This window comes from Mirounga angustirostris, unplaced genomic scaffold, assembly GCF_029215605.1.
Source record: "Mirounga angustirostris isolate CCGP_5_RB_7025 unplaced genomic scaffold, mMirAng1.0.hap1 SCAF_5, whole genome shotgun sequence".
In the NCBI taxonomy this organism is placed as follows: domain Eukaryota; kingdom Metazoa; phylum Chordata; class Mammalia; order Carnivora; family Phocidae; genus Mirounga; species Mirounga angustirostris.
In genome coordinates this window covers 41,731,918-41,745,536 of record NW_026991713.1, presented here as the reverse complement: position 1 = coordinate 41,745,536, position 13,619 = coordinate 41,731,918, and the positions used below count along the sequence as shown (strand labels likewise).

The window sequence follows — 13,619 nt, the reverse complement described above, 5'->3', positions numbered from 1 at the left end:
GCCCTCAGATCAATGTCCTTCTCTCCTTGTGATTGATATGGTGGCATTGTGCTCTCCCACGTTGTTCTTTTTTATTATTATTTGGGAGGAGAGAGAGAGAGAGCACAAGCAGGAGGAAAGGCAGAGGGAGAGGGAGAAGCAGACTCCCCGCTAAGCTGGGAGCCAGACATGGGACTCGATCCCAGGACCTGAGATCATGACCTGAACTGAAGGCAGCCACTTAACCGATTGAGCCTCCCAGGTGGTTCTAAAGGCCTGCCCGACAGAGGATGGACATTGCTTGACTAGTGGGACCCTGCTCTTCCCAGCAGGCCCACAGGCTCCTTTCCTATCCTCTTTGCAGGTGGTGGTGTGGAAGGCACCAGTGGGATCAACACCAAAAGAGACGACATTCTAGAAATGCAGGGATTACAGCCTAAAGAGTTCAAGAGAAAGCATGGCCGGAATATGTGCTATTTTACATTTAAGATATAAAATTCTGATCAATAAATGTCACATGAGCAGAAAACGAATTATGGCTCACATTTTCCTGCATACCCTGGGCAAGACTTGCATTTGTGGTCATTGTCAATGACACACCATAATAACCCCTGAGAGAAGCATTGGAAGAGGTATTCAGAGGCAGCACAATAGATGATGCCACATTGTGAGTGATGATGTAACCAGCACGAAATAATGGATATTAGCAAGTTACAGGAGCAAAAAGATCTGTATTACTTCTATACCAATAACTCACAAAGAGCCATGGCATTGTGAGTAATAACTGCTTTGTTACCTTTTTCTTGAAGTGGAGGACATAAATTAGCCAGGAACCATGTATCCAACATGAAAGAGCATGAAGAGATAGTTCCTGGACCTGAACAGGAACAGACAGGGCCCTGTATCCTACAAAGAATCTTTTCATGCACTCATTGGATAGAAAACAATTATGAGAATCTCTACTCCACCTATTTCTTAAACCATCAGTTAATCATTTTTTTATGGGCTCAAAAACTTGGTAATACACTTTCAATCATTTTTATATAGACAGGCTTCCCCCAAAACTTTGCCCAGGGACTCACACATTCTAGAGATAGACCTGCTGAGCCCCTTACCATGTCTTGTCTGATAGTTTGTAATAACCTCCCAATTGGCATCTCTGTTTTTTAAATCTCCATAGTTTCTACTGCATCTTCCAAATTGCCAAAGAGTGCTCTTTCTAAAATTCAAATCCAGTCAAGTGTTTCTTGCTTACAATCCTTCCCGTCAGCTGGCCTCTCCTTGTCTCTTTTAGCCTCATCTTTTACAATAAATACCCCATTACCTACTCTATGTTCTAACCACATGATTGGTAATGTTCAAAGCCCTCAGTGCTCTTAAATGTTCTACCCAGTCTGGGTGCCTGGGTGGCTCAGTCGTTAAGCGTCTGCCTTCGGTTCAGGTCATGATCCTGGGGTCCTGGCATCGAGTCCCACATCGGGCTCCCTGCTCAGCAGGAAGCCTGCCTCTCCCTCTCCCACTCCCCCTGCTTGTGTTCCTGCTCTAGCTATCTCTCTCTCTGTCAAATAAATAAATAAAATCTTTAAAAAAAAAAAATGTTCTACCCAGTCTTGGGATTCTCTTACCATTACTTGTCTACCTAAAGGATTCCTACATGTCTGGAAAGACTCACTCAGGCTCCCACCAGCACCTCTTGGAATTCTTCCTTCCACCCCCCCTTTCTCAGGCTGAAGGGGGCCAGAGTAGCTAGAGAGAAGTGGGGGAAGGAGGGAGGATGGAGTGGAGATTGGAGGGCATGGGAGATAGTACACAGAAGTTCTCAGGATTTTATTCTGAGAGAGAAGTGGGGACATCCAATATACCCTATGAATTGCACCTCCTAATATTCACATCCTTGTGTAGTCTCTTCCACTCTAAATCTAGGTTGGTTGTAGGATGCGGTTTGACCAAAGCAGAAAAGATACTGTGCCAGTTCTGGGCCTAAGTCATCAGAAATCAAGGCAGCTGCTGAACTGTGCTTTGGAAATATCTCGGCACCATTTAAGAAGTTCAGCCATCCTGCTGCTGGAGAGACCATGTGAGGAGACACAGGGCAAGGGAGAGACCTGACACTACATGGTTAGAGCAAGAGACCCAGCCATAGCAGCCCAGCTCATGGGCTCCAGCTTCCGGTTATCCTTGTCAAAGGAATATGAATGAAGCCTCTTGGATATTGCAGCCCCACCCACAGCTTTGTGAGTGTCCTGTGAGCCATCTACCTGTATCCCAGTCAACCTATGGAATTATGAAAAACAATAAAAAAGTCATACCAAGCCACTATGTTAGCTGATATTTGAACCAGGACTCAACAGGTGAGCATAGATGCTGGGTGAGGGATGGGTAGCAAGTACCATTAGCAAACCCCTCAGTTGGCATCCTGAAGCAGGGCTCAAAGACTGGATGGGCAGGCAGGGTACAACACTAGATATCTAGCAAGACTGTATGTACCCACACTTGTTGTCAACCTAGCATACTCCTCCACTCTCCATCATGCTCACCTCATCAATCTCACCTCTCAATCTCACACTTGATCAAGAGAGATGAGGCATCAAACAAGTGTGACATTGGGACATCTATCCATACCTGGGCCAGGCAGTAAGGCAAAGCGACCATCCAACTGGCAAGGTGTTGAGGACAGGAAGCCAATACCTGATCAGATGTTGTAACAGAAATGGCTGAAGGTGATTACCAGTTAGTCCTGTTTTTCTGGACGAGGGCACAGATTTCATCCCAGTTAATTTGGCTTCATTCCATGACCACAGACTAAACCTTTAACCACAGCCAGCTGTCCAAATTGGATTCCCTCTATTTGTCTTGGAAAAGATAAAACAAGATACAATGTCCAACCCACAGCTTTTCTCAGGGAAATGCTGTGTTGTGAGTGAGACCATCTATAACAGTGGCAGCATCAGAAAAATAACTGGGTTCTAAAATTCATCTGTTCGGGGTGCCTGGGTGGCTCAGTCGTTAAGCGTCTGCCTTCGGCTCAGGTCATGATCCCAGGGTCCTGGGATCGAGCCCCACATCAGGCTCCCTGCTCAGCAGGAAGCCTGCTTCTCCCTCTCCCACTCCTCCTGCTTGTGTTCCCTCTCTCGCTGTGTGTCTCTCTGTTAATTAAATAAATATCTTTTAAAAAATAATAAAAAAATAAAATAAAATAAAATTCATCTGTTCATCTCCTTCCTCTCCACATTCCAGCCTAAATTTGTTCTTCTAGTTGAATTCCCTATTTCTTAATGGGATCACCAGTCTCCACCCAGTCCCAGCTTAACTTTAACATCATTTTGAAGTCCCACTTCTCTCCATCCCCTACACCCAGTCTATACCTTGATATCACTTCTACAGTGTCTCTTAGCTCACTTTTTATTCCCAGAGTTCCAGTTTAGGTATGTATAACTCTTACATGGAAGGTTCCAGAGACTTCTTTAACTAGTCTGGAAGCTTCTACTCTTTTTTCCACATTCAATCCATCCTTCTCATCTCTGCAAGAATAATCTTCCTAAAGCATGTTCTGAGCACGTCATTTTCCAGCTCATAATCCATCAATGGTTCGATAATTCCTGAAACATGGCTGCAAACTCAAATACCTTCAGGTGATTTAAGTGTAAGATGTGACTGAATGTTTAGGACAACAGGGAGCAATATAGGCCTGCTGACAAGTGGGGAGAATGAATCTTGCTCAAGGCATTTACATTCCCTATTTTTAGAACTACTGTTCTGACCAAATGAACCACTAAATTTCACAAAATAAAGGCCAGAATTTTTGGTCTAATATTCAAAGCTCCCCATGACTTGATTCCAACCTACTTTTCTAGACCCAAAGCTTTCAATGTCAGTGTGTGGTTCAGAAATTGTGGTACGTATATGGCACCTGGCCATTGCTCTTCCACCCCTGGTCCATGGTAGGTAATGCCACTGTTCATAGCTCTCTTTCCTGTTGGGCTCGATACAGCCTCAGGATCCTCCTCAACACAATACTCCAGAGAGCATTTATGAGCTGGGTAGGCTTAGAGTACCAGTTAAAACCTATTTGCCATTGTGTGCAACTCATGTCTGATCAATTCCAGCCCAGGCCAAATCCCCTAGGTTTACTGTCCTGTGCTTATCAGGCAGACCAGAGAATTTCAGCATTCTGAAATAAACAGGCTGGTGTAGCTGTTTTTCTCTCCCCCACACTCTGTGTTACCTCCTAGGCTGCTATGCTCTAGGCTCAATCCCATTTTAGGTGATTTGCCCCACCAGTCACTACAGGTCATGGCAGAGGAGGACCCCTCTCAGTAAAAGCAGATTTCTTGGAAAGTCTTCCATCCCAGTGCTCCACCAACAGCCTTGCAATGGCAAATAATCTCAGACCTTACCCCTATGATATTGTTGTTTTAGAGGAACTTACTCACAACACAGCTAGTCCACAGTATTCCGTCTGTTTGTAGGTCATTTGTTAATGTTGTGTACATAGATTCAAGCTCCCTAGAAGTATCATAATCTTAGTTGAATTTGGCTCAGTGGTGTGCGTGTGGCTTGTGGGAGATGTTTATGCTATGATGCCCACACCAAACAGAGTCTAAGATTTCTCCTGTTGAAGAGTTTATTCCATTCTATAACTATTTTTTTACTTATTTATTTGACACAAAGAGAGAGTACAAGCAGGGGGAGCGGCAGGCAGAGGGAGAGGGAGAAGCAGTCTCTCCGCTGAGCAGAGAGCCAGATGGGACACAGGGCTCGATCCCAGGACCCTGAGATCATGGCCCAAGCTGAAAGCAAATACTTAACTGATTGAGCCACCCAGGCGCCCCCATCCTATAACTATTGTTTCTATGACTTGGGGCCAGCTTCACTTTTTCCCATTTAATTGGGTCCTGCACATTAAAAACAAAACAAAACAAAACAAAACAGTTTTCTTCTTTGTTTTACAAGATGTTTATATGTTCTTCTAAAGCAACTGACTTTATTCTTTGTCCTAAAGGAGAAAGTAAGACAGATGCTAATAATATCACACAGACTAATTCAAAAGCCCAAGGAAGTAGGAGAAGAACCACTTATTTAAAAAAAAAAAAAACAACTTAATAGAGCCAGTTTGTCTTCATTTATGATCCTCCTGAGAGGTTTTTAACTTGAGACCTGCTGTGTGGACATCATACCTGCTCTGTGTGGATATGCCCTAACAACAGGTGTGGATATAACAAAATTTCACATGAAAAAAGAGTCCTGCTTCACCTGTCCCCCAAAATGCTGCTCTAACTTCCTGTATGGTTTAACATGTCTCCCACAAAACCTTCAAATGATTGGGTCTCTGGGGCAACCACAGACAGTGATGCAGCAGGTCTGAAAGTGAACCAGATAGTCAAATGCACATCACAGCTGGGAGCAAGGACCTCATGGACCTCCATGCCCCATGGCCTTAGCCCACTGAGAGTCTTTTATCTGTTCAGAATTCTGGGATTGTTTTGTTTTGTCTTGTCTTGTGTTGATTTTTCCTAACTCAGGAATAAACACTGCTATGGACTGAATGCTTGTGTCCCCCCAAATTCATATGTTGAAGCCCAAACTCTCAGGGAGACAGCATTGAAGGTAGGACCTTTGGAAGGTAATGAGGTCATGAGGGTGGAGCCCTCATGAATGGGATTCATGCTCCTATAAGTAGAGACATGAGAGAGATCACCTTTCTCTCTGCCATGTGAGGACACAGCAAGAAGACAACCGTCTGCAAGCTAGGAAGAGGGCCCTCACCAGACACGGAATCTGCCCGCACCTTTATCTTGGACCTCCCAGCCTCCAGAACTGTGAGAAATAAATATTTGCTGTTTTTAAGCCACTCAGTCTTTAGTAATTTGTTAATAGCAGCCTGAGCCGACTAAGAAAAAACCCCACAAGAATTAGTTAGAGGCAAAATCCATGCTAAGGGCCACTTGCCAAAGTGTCTCCCAAGGAGAGTAATTAATTCCATCTATCCTATCTGTACAAAAGGTGAAAGAAGGCATTATATGGGGAGAATTGCCCCAGCAGGATAGGAATATGTTAAAGTTGGGTTTTTCTCTTTAGTAAAGACAAAGACACCAGTGAGACTGTGTTTGTAGCTGAGGTGGCTTCATGGAGAAGGCAGGTTTGATGGCCCCTGGGGAAATGAACCCTCAAGAACCACCTATTTTCACCAAAAGCTTGTTCATCATTGGGATTCACCTCAACTGAGATGGTAGGGTCAGCTCAGGCTGGGTGGCTAGGCCTCCTCTCTGATCCCTGGCCCGCCTCGGGGAACACACACCATTCCCTGGGCCTGAAGTCCAGGTAGGACATGCTTTAGCCTTGAGGTCCCTGGTGCACATGGAGTTGCATTTTATGAAAACCCATGAAGGATTTTATTTTTTTTATTTTTTTAAGATTTTATTTATTTATTTGACAGAGAGAGAGAGTGAGAGAGAGCACAAGCAGGGGGAGTGGCAGGCAGAGGGAGAAGCAGGCTCCCCGCTGAGCAAGGAGCCTGATGCGGGACTTGATCCCTGGACCTTGGAATCATGACCTGAGCCAAAGGCAGATGATTAACCGACTGAGCCACCCAGGCGCCCCATCATGAAAGATTTTAAAATATTTATTTTTGGGATGCCTGGGTGGCTCAATCGGTTAAGCGTCTGCCTTCGGCTCAGGTCATGATCCCGGGGTGCTGGGATTGAGCCCTGCATCGGGCTCCCTGCTCAGCAGGGAGCCTGCTTCTCCCTCTGCCTGCCACTCCCCCTGCTTGTGCTCTCTCTCTCTCGCTCTCTGACAAATAAATAATAAAATCTTAATATAAAATAAAAAATTTATTTTTTCTTAACTACTTTTCCCAATTTAATCGATATGATCACTTTTCCTGTGGAGAAGAAAATATAGTGTTAACAAAGAAAGATACTATGTCATCCTTACTCTCACCTACCCACCCCCAACTATGTGATTGCTGAGAGGGTGACTCCAGGTCCTGGCATTGCACCACCCAGTATGGAGTCATGCCTGAAAAGGCCTCCCAGCTAAGGCTATGTGGGAGAAGAGTGATGACAAAGGCTAGAAAGGGGATCTGTGCTATTTAACAAGACGTTTGCAAAACAACGGACTAGTAAGTATGTTGGAAAACTGACAAAAGTATATCCCTCTCATGATTGTGAGGATTTTAGGTGGTTTTTCATAGTTAACATTTTATGAGGAAATAGGAATATTCAGAAAAACTGAACAAAATCTCAAAGTAGCATGAAGAATTAATTACAAAAGCATAGAAAGAAGGCCATAACAAATAACAGCATATACAATTTTCTCTCATGGCCTCAAAAGTCAATCTCTTGATACTTCTTCAACTTTTATTTTCATCATCATTCAATTTATTTCTCAGCAAATATTTAGGTTTCTTATTCATTGCCCTTATATAAAGTTAACAGTACATCTCTTATGTTCTGCTTGTCCATTCCCCCCCCCCCCCCAATGCTTCTTTAAATGGCAGGCCAGGGTGTAGGATGTTTGATGTTTTCTGAGTTACCATGAGTGCTGGGCTGTAAATAAATCATGAATGTACCACATCATTCATGAATTATTAATTTTTTTTCTTGTGCTTTCTATAGAAGACTATGCATCAAAATCGAATTCAAACTACTGAAATCTTAGGTGGTTTCAGATCATTAAAAGAGCTGGTTATTCAGCCTTGCAGAAAAAAAAAATTTTTTTATCTATGTTTATGTAAAAATTCTTACTGGCTGGAAGAAGTCTAGCCTTCCCTACACTTACCAACACTACAGAGGTGATGCATTAGATTGCAGAGAGCACAAGGGGCTTAAAGGTATAGAGGGCTCAGGTGGTGGGGTATATAGTTCAATTTTTTAATTGAAAATTGTCTTTTCCCATAACAGGCATCCTTTCAGTCTTTGGGCTTATAGCCCAATTCCACGGTTGTCTAATAGAATAATTTCTCCTCTTTTACAAACGGAGCACAGGCTGTCCCCAACTTACTAAATTCCAGATCTTCAATCAGGAGTTGTTTGGTTGGAACAGATTACACATTTCCCCAAAGAAACAAGATGAGCTGTCCCCAGGCGAGCTCACAACCTGTTCACCCATAAGGTACCAGAAATATGAACCTAATGATAATCTAGAATGTCATCAACGGGTAGAAGCATCCTTCTATGGAAAACTGTGTTCAGTATTTCAACCTGGAATAGGAAGAACAGACCTCAGTGTTTATGTCACATAGGCTTGAGGCTGTTCCGGGCTGGGAAGAATGGGGAACCACAAGGAGAGTTATGTATATACATGGGTGTGTATATGGGTGCACCCATGTGAATGGTTGATTCTTAATTCCAGGGGTCTTTGAACTCAAAATTATGTTTCACATGTATTTCATGCATATGTGTGCACACAAACATGTATTTTCTAGAAATAGAGTCTATTCCTTTCATTAGATTCTTGAAAGGATCTCAGATCTTCAGACTCAAAAAAATTAAGAACCGTCCCTCTAGCAGATATGAACAGGGAATGAGATGGGACTTCTTGCCAGGATCATTTTTCCATCCTATCAATCTCCTGAGACATTTAGAATAAATGCAAAGGTTCTCCTGCTCTCTGGGCTCCACTAATACCTGATTTTTAAATCAACATTCCTCTCCCTTCTGATGCACTAAGAAACAGGACCTCCTGTTCTGGAAGCAGTTTTTAATAGTTCCTGCTGCCTGTAAAAATATGAAAGTGTACGCAGAATTAATGTCTCCTTTCTTTCCACCTTTCCTGGTTTTCTTTCTCTCTGTCTCCCTCCTCTGTCTATCTGTTTGTCTGTCTGCCTCTCAGTCTCGTTCTCTCTTACTTGGTCAAAAGGAACTGGTCAAAGGGAGGCTTGAAACACAGAGTACTCAAGTTAGAACCATTTACCTTTCAGAGGAACGTGTTCTCAAGTCTTCTGTGACGCATGTGTCTTGCTGGGTTTGCTTTGGAGCATGTCTGTCTGTTCTGTCAATGAGAGTCAGTGTGGTCTCTGGAGGCCTGGAGGGTGAGGAAAAGGTGGAAGTGAAAGAGGAGTTACTCCAGATAGCCTGAATCAGTTACAGAAGCAGAGACTTCAAACTCTTCATCCATTTGTTTGCTCTGTTTAGTTAGTGAGCACCTACTCTATGCAGGGAATTATGCTAGGCTCTGAGGGATACAAGGATGGAAAGATCTGGTCTTCTCCTTTGAGCAACAATGTCATAGGAGGATGGACATATAAACACACAAATACAAATCAAATTCAATTGCTAGAAAGTAGGTATATATATTCAAGCAGCGGAAGCAAGGAAATAGAAATAATTCTGTTCAGTTGGGGTAAAAGTAGTGGTGGGAGATTCTATTTTGTGAGAAGGCAATTCATAGCCAGGAACACACCAGGGTTCTAGCTCCAGGGCAAGATGCTTGGCTCTTCAGCTCTCTGGTCTTGAGTTTCTGCATCTGAACATGATGGGATTAACCATCTCTAGGGGGGTGGTCAGAAAAAAGGGGATTCAGACAAACTGACTAAACTGACCTGGGGCCTACATCAAAGCCCTGCCTCTTCCTGTGCCTCAGTTTGCCCATCTTCTCAGGCCTTCCATTCTCTGTTAAATGGGAAGAGTAATGACTACTTTTCAGGATTGATGCAGAGTAAATAAGAATTAAATGTTAGTCCGTTTTCCTCCTTCTTCTTTTCACTCCTTCCTAGGATTCTGGTTATCATGAAGTTCTTGGGCCAGGTGATAATGAATCACCCCAACCTCTCCCACCATTTATTTGAAAATGTTTTCTTTTCTGATGTATTTGAGGTTATGAATTCTGTTTAAGAGAATAAATGAAGTTTTTCTGACTTTTTGCTTTGGCCTTTTATGGGAATTATGTTTGCTAAAATGTAAGGGCGCCTGGGTGGCTCAGTGGGTTTAAGTGTTTGCCTGCGGCTCAGGTCATGATTCCAGGGTCCTGGGATCAAGTCCCACATCAGGTTCCCTGCTCAGTGGGCAGTCTGCTTCTCCCTCTCCCTCTGCCCCTCCCCCCTGCTCATGATTTCTCGCTCCCTCTCTCTCTCTCAAATAAATAAATAAAATCCTAAAAAAAAAAAAAGAACATAAAATCAGGGAATATTTTTTTAAGCTTACAATTATTGAGCAACTACTATGTGTAGTAAGTTCCATACATGGACTTTAATTTCACAACAGCCTGACAAAGCAATTATTATTATCCTCTGCACTAGTCAGGGTTCTCCAGAAGAACAGAACCAGTAGGATGTATGTGTATATATATTTATCATAAGGAATTGTCTTGCATGGTTATGGAGGCTGACAAGTCCACAATCTGCAACGTGAATCAGCAAGCCGGAGACCCAGAGGAGCCAATGGTTTAGTTACAATCCAAAGGCTAGCAGGGTTGAGATCCAGGAAGAGCTAATGTTTCAGTTCTACTCTGAAGTCAAGAAAAAGCCAATATCTCAGTTCAAAGGCCATCAGGTAGGAAGAATTCTCTCTTACCAAAGGGTAGGGTAAACCCTTCTGTTCTGTGAAAGTCTTCAAGTGATGCAGCCCATTCACATTAGAGAAGGCAAGCTGCTTTACTCCGATTGGTCTCAGGAATTGTCTGCCAGCCTTACCTTCCCAAGGTCCAGTTACTGAAGAGTTAATGCCTGGCATAGTGGGGGACCTCAGGAGCCAATGTCTGATTGGCTGGTGCCTTGGCCACACTTGTGATTAAATATTCTAATTTCAACCCTGGCTCTCCAACTCGCCTACTACATTGGTTTGAAGATAAATTGCTTAACTTACTGGCCTCCGTTTCCTTCTCAGTGGAATGAGCGGTAAAAATACCACCTAGCTTGCTGACACGATGTGAGGATTAAATGAGAGTGTAAATTGAGTGTCTGGCATAGAGAAGGTTCTCAAGAATCAATAGCAATTACCATTATTAAATGAGATACTCCTTGCAAGGCACTTAGCAGTGTGCATAGAGTTAGTGCGCCATAAATATGAGCTACCATCACCTCATTACTATTTAGAAAATAGAAATTATTTCAAAAATAATAGAAAATGAAATTATCTAGAAAAAATTCTTCACTGATTGAGAGGTGAAAACAAATGACTTCTATCTACTAACTCAAAAATTCTGCAACTCTATGGCAATCTATGGCAGACATGTTTCTATGCCTCTGATATCAGAAACTGTTGTGCTATCCAAGATTCCCTCCAGGAGAAAATACTCTCTGAGGATTGTAACGTAGGCTTTTCCACTGCTAATGAGATCATTTCACATGCACTTGCACACTTAAGCAGGGTTGGCCATTAGAAAACTTATTGAAAATTGTCTGCTCTCCAAGAGGGCATGTTCAGGGATATCCTGATTGTGTCCAGATGGTTTTGGCTATCTGTATGGAATTATCTAGCTGATGAACTATGTCCTCAGCCTTGAATCCGGAAATGTTCAGCCAGCAAAAAGAGAATTCAAATCCTTCTTTGCATAACCTTATAATGTGCACACTCCAATTTGGATCCTTCTATAGAAAAGTGGAATGATCTTCCTTGGCCTCCAACTCACTCCATGTGATTGTTAACATCCCAACAGCCATGACTCCCATGGACTGCTGCCAGCAGCGTTCTTCAGTTGGCATCCATATCTCCCAGTGGAACAACGGTCTCTTATTTAGAGGCCGTTTTTTATATAATTGTCCAAAAATAAATAAATGACATATAATCCCATATCAAATTCTAATTACTATAAACTTTCACCTTGTTTTCCATAGCCCAAGCAAAAAGCCTAGGCAATTTCCCTCCTCCCTTGTGACAGTGTTCAGAATACATTCCCCAGACTATGGCACCTTGATGTACTGAATATTTTAAGTTGAAGGAATTTAAGAAATGGCCTGAGCACAAGAGATTTTCTGACCTTCCCCTGAGCAGGACACAAAACCCTCATGGCAAGAAGTGCCCTTCTTACAGCCAGAGGAAAGGAACGTCCTTATCTCTGAGACACCAAGAGGAATCTGAACCAACAGGCCTTGCTGGATCCCCATGTTTACCACACTCAGCTCACACCCTTTCTCATTCTGTCATAGTTTCCCCCGACTTTCCACTCTTCATCAAACCTAGTGTAAAAACACACTCAGGTTTGACTGCTTCTTTGGGTCTTCATTTCTTTATGAAGTTTCCCATGTCATGTAAAACTTACACTAAATCAACGTACATGACTTTCTCTTGTTAACCTGTCTTTTGTTACAGGGGCCCCAACCAAAAACTTAGAAGGACAGGGGAAAAGATATTTTTCCTCCCCTACACTTGCTTTCCTCACATCCCCAAGATATCCTACTACTTTATCTTCAGCCAATCATTGTCTCCCACACTGAACACACCTCCCCCCCTAAAACTTTTGAGATCCAATATGTTTCATAATTCAGAATTGTCTGGACTTTAGAAAGGTAACATGGTACATACACTGTATTTTAAATAACACATCTAACTGGGCCTGGGGAAGCATCCCATAATCAAACACATTTATATTTTAGTATCAAAACATATGAATATTCAACCAAATGGCATAAAGACCATAGGTAACCTCATAGGTCTGATTTTGCCACCACATGAGTTTTCCACAAACTGACAAGAAAACGTTTTGTTTCAGAGCTTTTTTGACTTTGAAATCACAGATATGGGGTCATAAAATAACTCTGCAGGGGAAACAAATCTTGCATTTTATATTTCCTTTCAAATGAATGGTGTCCTGTTAGTTACACTCTTGGCCTCTCTCCCTATGGCCCTGTGCTCAGCCATGGATATGGGGATTGGGGGGTGCTGGGCAGTAATTAATCTGATTGGTACACTTGGCAAAAATAAACTGGGCATTGTCCACCCAGCTCCACACATTTTGCTCTTGGGAAGGAGCTGGTGCTCTGCCTTCTTAGGCCTTGGACCTTTGCCTAATTTAGTCATGATCCTTATTTCAACCTTAGAATTTATTATTACCGTTGTTATTATTATTATTATTATTATTAACAATATTTTGGCCTCAATCTGCCACCCTTTGTTTTGTTTCTCAATTTGTTAGGAACTAGATGAGAAGAGGCCTGACCTCTCAGAGACTCCAGTGTTTGGTCCTTGGCTGGGAATGTTGAGAAATTTAAACAGTGGGATTTTGGTTGAGAACAATATACCTGCACGGACCATTTTGGCAATGCCATGACCTGTGACTTTGTGGCCTGGATTTGGATGTGTAGGCAGGGCCTTTGACTCTGAACGTTTCTAAAGGTTTGTATTAGGCCAGGCAAGTTTTCACAGTTGTGCATTAAACCAAGTTGTAGAACTTGAGAAGTATATCTCAAGTTTGGGGCAAAAAGTATTCTGGAATTTTATAGAAAAAACATCCCAGTCATGGAGCACCTCTTAGAACAATGGTCATGGTCAGGGGCACCTGGGTGGCTCAGTCATTTAAGTGTCTGCCTTCAGCTCAGGTCATGATCCCAGGGTCCTGGGATTGAACCCCATGGCAGGCTCCCTGCTCAGTGGGGGAGTCTGCTTCTCCTTCTCTCTCTGCCCCTCACCCTGCTTGTGCTCTCTCCCTCTCAAATAAATACATAAAATCTTAAAAAAAAAAAAAAATCTTGGCCAGAGTGC

General features: G+C 42.8%; 1 long non-coding RNA gene across 1 annotated transcript in view; it reads right to left on the bottom strand.

Annotated features, from left to right (window-relative positions):
• The window catches only part of LOC135364407 (uncharacterized), a 55,542-nt gene that overhangs the window by 21,452 nt on the left and 20,471 nt on the right, over nt 1–13,619 (bottom strand). Inside the window, exon 4 of the long non-coding RNA XR_010411429.1 lies at nt 8,896–9,006. This is a non-coding gene — a long non-coding RNA (uncharacterized LOC135364407). The remainder of the gene's footprint in view (nt 1–8,895; nt 9,007–13,619) is intronic.